The following is a 7,841-nucleotide window of genomic DNA, read 5'->3' on the forward strand; positions in this document are numbered from 1 at the left end:
TTTTTCACCCACTCCCATTGACACTAGCTTCTGTCTAATGAAAGTCCTCATGTTCATTTGTTTTCTTAGATGCTTGCCATTGCCTCTCTTCTTATTCCCATGAGAATCTTAAGGGTCAAGATGGATCATGAAATGATGCAAGAAGCTAGAGGAAAAAACAGGTCCATGAGGACATTTTATTCAATATTTTTCACTGTTCAGTTGAATGTATTTGTGGAGTTAATAATAAAAATTAAAAAAAGGAAGTGTCAGGCTTCCAAGAAAAGGCACCAATAAACTTGTGTACTTAGCATAGAATGAATCAATAATTTTCTCATGGTAAGAAGAATTTCACATAAACTAGGAATTTGTCTCCAATTAGAATAACCTAATAGCTGATACCAATGATAAGGACATTTTAAAGATAAATGGGGCAAAAATATTAAGCATTTGCAATGTCAGGATCCATTATCACATCCTGAATTACATGTTCCATCCACATACCTATGGACACATGATACCCCTTGGATAACTGGTATTGGGAATAAAATATTTTGGGAATTCACCTCATTGTATAAATATTCCATAATAAACTGAGCCAGGTATTTGAGGGACAATTAGGCATCAATACTGTTGACAAGCTGATAATATTTATATTGAGAATAATGATACCTATATTGAGAATAATGATACCAATCTGCAACATCTCCAAACAGATGCTAACAGTTTAAAATTGAGAATTTGTCCCCTTTGCATTAGATATCTACCATCTTCCTAAGAAGCCCAGATAGACCCTAAGAAAAGAAAGTGATTTCAGTAAGTGGATGGTGTTTCAAATTCTTCAAATTCAAAACACCCTCAGAATCTGAACACCACTTCTACTAGCCACCAAGTGCTGAGGAACTTGAACTAGTTAACACTGGTTACTGGAAGATAGTGGTCCACAAAGACTCCCACTTTAGCAGCTCCTAAACTGGTCCACATGGCTCAACAGAGGTATACCATGATGGTATTTAGATAGACACTTCGGATATTTCTCTTGTTGTTGTTATTATTTATTTGTTTAGCTATTACTATTTGGATTCTTGGCATCCTATATATTGTAGTACCTCATTTTTAAGGTCCACCCAGAAGAATGAACTGTTAGCTCATCATCTACATATCATCTTTGTTCAAGTCGGGTTAAGGTAAAAGCTTGTAAAATGTTTAATAACAAAACAGATAACTGCTTTCACAGTATTACTTCCTCTGTGCTGTGGATTCTCTTTAGCCCTTTGGAAATACTAATGTCCTTTTCTCAAGCCTGCTGCTGTCATTACCTGTGCCTCACAGAACTGTTAAACTATTAAGAAACAAAAAGCTCTTTCCAGCTTAATAAGGCAATGTGAAAACCTCTGTGTGAAGTTTTTTTCATACACTGAGCTTTGTATTTCATAAAATATGAATACTCTATGCAGACACATTCATAGGTTCAATGTGTGAAGCTTTTGACTGGGTCTTGATGGAAACCAAACTCGAAAGCAATCAGACACTTCAGGGTGAGGATGGATCTGTGGTAACTGACCTGTCTTTGAGGTATAAGGGACCAAAAGGATGTCTGTCTTGGGTTGTCAGGTCAAGTGCCCACCTACCCTAATACTGTATCTCCAGCAGTGCCTGTAAACACAAACTTAGGGAAGAATAAGTCCAGGGCAAGTGTATATGATTCCTTCCTGCAGTACTCTCTCAGGATCCAATTGTTTTCAGCTCAGGGACTTTCTGAGCCAGATATTGTTTCTGTGTATGCCGTAGTCCTCAACAGATTTCTTTTTCTGTGAGCTTGTTTTTGTCTTCCCTTAAAAACTTGACACCATGACAGATGGCCAGCTATCTCTTCAAATTATGTGCATACTTCTCAGAAGACAGTGAATCCTTGAGACAAGTAACATCCATTGATCAATGCTCAAGAACCCCAAAAAGTGAAGAAAATTATGAGTGAGGCACCATTCTTGAAATCCTGCAGCTGTATGGAGCAGTTCCAGCTGCAAGGTGACTGCTCAGGAAGCCTAGAAACAGTAGAGCTGAGAGACCAGAGCATTTGGTGGTTAAGACGTAGAAAATAGGGATGTGAAAACAGAAACACAGTTTCTGGCTGTGCTTTTCTGTTGTAGAGCAATTCCACCCATTCAGCTTCTGCCACAAAATGGTGTGTGCAGCCTGATCACAAGCCGATGGACTATATCATTAAAAAAGTGACTGTTAAGCACGTATTAGCAGCTATCATGAATATTTTATTGGCACTCTAACAATATGCAGTGAAGTTGTATGACGTCAAATACACTGAATAAAGCAAATTTTCTAGATTTTATCACAGATGGTTCAGTGGAACATTCAGTCAACATCCTAGAATATTCTTGCATTTCTCTGCACAGATTTCAAGTAGCCTAAAAAGTTTTGACTGGGATGAACAAGTAAAAACATCAGTTCGCTAGACCACAGGGGAACTTTTACCAGAGAAAGTAAGACCTACAGTTCGAGTTAAACATGCATAGTGGTTTTAGCTATATGTGCAAGGTTTTGATGAAAAGGGGATCAGGAGGTACTGTACAACTGGGTATGGATGCATGGATGGATGCATGTTATATGTGTGCACATAGGGGTACTCATGAGATAAGCCAGGGAATGTATCCTTTGGGCTAACAGTAATGCACAAATGAACTGGAGCAATGCAATATGTGTATGTTAGAGGAAAATATATCATGCTCAATTCAACAACCTGAGAGAGGCAAGGCTGTTGCTGCTCCATATGCCCATGTCCAACCGTTAGCAAGGCTGAAGATGTATTGCCAGCAGACGTACACACACAAAGCACACATATACACTACACATACACATATATACATGTATACACTACATATCTACATGGCTGGACACACAATTCCTGGACGGACACTCAGAGCACTCATGTGAACATAGGCAGCACTGCTGGCCTTATCCTGCTCCCCTCTCTGCCTGAGCAGGATGAAAGTCCATTAGTGAGAATATATGCACAAGACAGATGCCTCCAGCAGCTGGACTTATAAAGTCAGTCTGTCCAGTAGCTGGCCCCTGGTTCCCAGTCTGCTCAGTTGCTGGCACCTGGACATACAAGCCAGTGAGGCTGACACCCCCAGTCGCGTCTCACACACATTCTCCCCTGTGCTCTCGTCCCTAGAGATGCACAGGTGATCTCACACCCGGAGCTGGCCCTTAGAGACTCCCTCACCCCCTTGCTGCCAGGTCACTTCACCTACTCACCAGCTGGTTTGGCTTGATCTTTGCTAGTGATCACCCACTCACTCACACACCCACACTTGATCAATCACTGCACCACAGACACACAGGCCCACCAGCCTGTGGTCTGTCTCCAGTTGCTGGACTCACACCCTCATACACATATGCGCACAGAATAGAGACCACTCACTCAGGAAAGAATTAGAAAAGAGTTTAGAAGAACACAGGACAGACTGCACTGATCAGGCACAGGGCATAGCCAGACAGGCATTCTGGCTAGCCAATTATGTATATGCAACTAGCCCTTTTTATTCGCTCACCCCTCTGTTTTCCCACTGCTGTCCCTCCCCAAATCACCTAAACTTCTCCCTTTCTCCACCTTTGGTTCCTCCCCTAAACATCCCATAATTAGTCCTGTGTGATCCGGAACTGCTTTTCCCTTGCATCCCATAATGTGTCCCACCCTTAGGCCGTGAGCCCCTTAGTCGGAAAGCTGATTGGAGAGCCCTTGGTTGGGGTTCCTGCCAGCCCTGGTGCCCCTGTGCTCATCTGGGCTTGCGCTGATGGCCCCTGTGATGGGCCTGGGAGTAGGCCCGCAGGGTATTACTTAGGCATCTCCCTCCTGTTGTTGTCTCTCTGGGCTCCTTCATGGGCTTTTATCACACAACTTGACATTGTATATGTTATGGTGTTGTATAATTTGTCTTTTAACTACAAGCACTTGGTTTCTTGGATACAATAGCCTGCCATTCGTACTGCAGGGAGAATTATAGAAATGACCCTCAGACAGGAATTGTGGTCTGGAGGTGTGCCATATCTCTTGGAATATGAGGCATACCTGGCATTTGACACATAGTGGGAAACAGCAAAGTGTACGGATTTGTAGCAATTTAGTACCCACTGGGAATTTGAGAAGATGACATCCAGCCCTAGGTTCCCACAAAATGTTGGAAGGAAGAGTTAGAGGTAAAGACAGGCCAGCAACTGATGGCAATGGCAAAATGATAAAGGGTCCCTTGCTCCATAAAAATACACTCTCCCATGTATTTGGTAAAAGATGAGCAAAGAGATTGAAGTGAAAAAGTGGGACTTTGCTCTTTGTATTCACAGCAGTCTCACAGAAAACAAAAGGCATTACTCAAAAACAATAAAAAAGAGTGCCAAGCTAAGCAGTAGGCAAATAGAACAAAGGAGCCAAGAATCTGAGGCCACTATGCACCAGTGAGCAGATCTGTATCTATTCGTCAAATTTTCACACATAGCAGTTGCAAGTGCAAAAGATAAGCTTTTAAGGAAGGCAGATCACATGAGGTAGTTCCTGACTTAGGACAGTAGTTGGGATGAAAACTGCAAGGCAGGTGTAGGTTAGCAACAGCCAGCACACCTGACAGCGGAATCACGCATAAAGCAATAGGAAGAGTTTTGTCTGGTAAAAGAACAATTTGAGGGGTCAACCGGACATTGCTCATCAAAACGAAAGCAGCTACCTTATTCTTCTACCACCAGTTGCACAGGCAAGAAAGGAGAGGCTGTTCTGAAGATTTGCATACTGAGGTCTATTAATTGGTGCAAGTGGTTGCTTATATTGGTCAAAATACTGGGTTTATATCACAAAGGAAAAATAACATGATTTCCCTTAAAATGTATTTCCTAACTACACTACAACAACCATTTGTTCAGTTGAAAAAAAAGCCCAACAAAACTAACAAAAAACATACACTGAAATACTAACACCTTCCTCGATAACTCAATTTTCTTCAGAGCCTGTCTGCTCAGTAACAATGAGCTCCCAAACTCATTCAGAATGGGAGCACCAGATAGTAGATGCAATATTTATTAGATACTAGAACAATATTACTAGATACTAGAATAATATTTAGACAATTGAGCTATGCTAATGCTGCTAATGTAAAAGTACAATTAGTATTTATCAAAAATGGAAAAATCCAGCTCCAAAATCCATGAGGTATTGAACAGGGCAGTCCAGAATACTGAAGGCTAAAGCACTTTCCCTGCCTCCTACAAAGAATTGTAGGAGGGCATTTCAGACTCTAAAACCTCTGTTTTAATGACTTTTCTTTTTAAAAAAAAAAGTAAAAGAAGTTCTGAAGTTTCTGTAGAACCATTCAAGCACCAGAAGGTCACAGTTCCTAGCTCCATAGGTGATCCAGCTTTTCAGAGAAAACGCCAGCCTGTTGGGAAAGCCTCTAGCAAAATTAAACAATACACAGATGAAAGTTATGAGGATGACCGAAAGGTGAACAGCAAAGTGCTTTTTAAATCCCCACCTGCTGGCAATGTAAAAAGCTGAAACTAACTATAGCATTGTAGTGATTAAATGATTCAGCTGGAACAGGAAGCAAGTGTTACAAACTGGTTGAATAAACAAACTTTGGAAAATAGGGCTCTGTCCTGTTACACAGGTTTTGCTTTTGATTTACTGCTTATGATTTACTGGATTACTCCACTGGCAGAGGCCTAGTTACCAAAAAGTGCAGAGCCCCTGCCCTCCTAAACATTGGTCCTATTAAAATTAGCTAAAAGTAGGCAGCCCAAAGTTGAGATGTCTAAAATCCCGTTATTGCCTTAGCTTCCTTTTTTTTGTTTCATTCCTTTTCAGAAAATATTTCCATCTCACCTGTTCTTTATGATATACTTGGAGATCCTTGAAAAGGATCCTTGAAAAGTCTGAGATTCTTGAAAAGTTGTATCAGAAATGCATATTATTTAGTTTTTTTCACCTGTTTAGAAATGAGAACAACAAACACTCCAACAGCAGGACTGAAGGATCGTCTTTTTTGAATATGGTCAGTTTGTGCTGACCTTTTCAACAGTTTTGCTGAAAAGCTGGGACACAACTCCTCTGAAGAATGGTCTGTGAACCCCACGGGAGTAGCAGTGCACACATTAGCATGAGTGCCTTCTTCAAATTTCTCCTGCCAAGGCAAAAGTTATTCTCTCAGAAAAGCAGTAAATCAGATCACCTGCTCTTTTTTTTCACTGTGGTTAGTAGGTCACATACACTTACGGATAGATTGTGCCCTCTAGGCATGGGCTTGCCTCGGATACAGTACAGCGTGTACTATAAGAGGAGAGTCCCAGAAGGCTTTTTTTTTTTCCCCTCTGCCTTTTCCACCATCTTTCCTCTATGTCATCCTTTTTTGAGTGTCCAGAATTTCAGGAAATGCTAAGAAAATGGCCTCAATAGATATAAGGTTGGTTTTTTGAGGGCTTCATAAGAGCAAAATTTTAAATGCCATCTTTACTCTTTATACACCTAAATGTGAGTAAGAAAATGTCTAGGCAGTGATTCACTATTAAACTGTCAGATAAAAGCCTATGGAATTTCCACAGTTTGTCATCACCTGGGAGACTTCCCTTTCCTTTGCCTCTTTTCTTTGCACAGCCCCTGAGATGGAGCTAGTTGATTTCAGAATGGCAAATCTCTAAAATACAAAATGAAAAAAATATATCCTTGAGAAATCCCGAAATGTTTGCTAAATCTATAGCGTTCATTATGGCAAGGTACAAAACAGTCTCAAGGGCTTCCCTCATGACAAGACTTGCATGACACTTGTTAACAAAGAAAAGAAGAATTTTGAATTCAACGTATGCCCTCATCAGCTCATACACATAGCTCCCATTAATGGTGATGAAAATTACATGGATGTACCCATGGGACAATAGACCCCTGGTTGAGTTAGAAGTGTCTGCAGGAAAAGAGTAGCAAAATAATAGTGTCTGTACAATGTATCTTTTTTCCCCAATGCTCCAAAAGATGTTTTTAAATACCCTAACTCAACAGCAGTTTTGTGCTTTTTTACTGATGGGAATTTTCAAACCCCGAGTTATTTCATTAGGTAATACCACTGGTATTTAAAATGTCAGACTCAAACTGCATTTCCCAATGTGTAAGCTGAACACCAGTGCCCGAAGGAAAGCTTTATAGCATCGATTAACTGCAACCATTTGTAGAACTGACAAAGAGCTGCGTAAAAGGTTTATTCTGACTTTTAGATGTGAATATTGTGCATCATTTTTATAACATGCGAGCCAACAATGATGTACTTTGTTATTGCAGGTCAGATCAACTTCACCCCAGCAGATAAATCACAGAGACTGACATTACCAGTCCCAGAACTTGCAATGCACAGGATGAGAGAGGCCACAGAAGAGGTATTTGATTGGGTTTTCCATTTATCCCACTTCTATTAAGAAAAAAAAATACATACCTAAAATGAAGAACACACAACTCATGTGGAAAGAAATACTAGTGAAACAGGCCTGAACTGGAATGGTAGAAGTAAGCAAAATACCTGTAATGAACTTAGGTGGGAATAGTGTCATATGTCTCTTGAAAGTCCAAAGACCAGGTCCTGAGCAGGTATAAATAGACTTGTAAAAAATGTACCAAGTGAACAAACATCAGTGGTGGTAAAGTCAAGACCTGGCCTTAGCACTGTTTCCATTCTAGTGGACACTTTTACAAAAAAGAACATATTTTTAAAAAGGGGAATTCCTGCTGCACGTATGCTGTTCATGACAGCATTTACAGATTATTAGATTTTATGTTACAATTTGATGTAGAGGTCCAAACCTGAGTAAGAGCT

Source organism: Mycteria americana, chromosome 5, assembly GCF_035582795.1.
Source record: "Mycteria americana isolate JAX WOST 10 ecotype Jacksonville Zoo and Gardens chromosome 5, USCA_MyAme_1.0, whole genome shotgun sequence".
Classification (NCBI taxonomy): Eukaryota; Metazoa; Chordata; class Aves; order Ciconiiformes; family Ciconiidae; genus Mycteria; species Mycteria americana.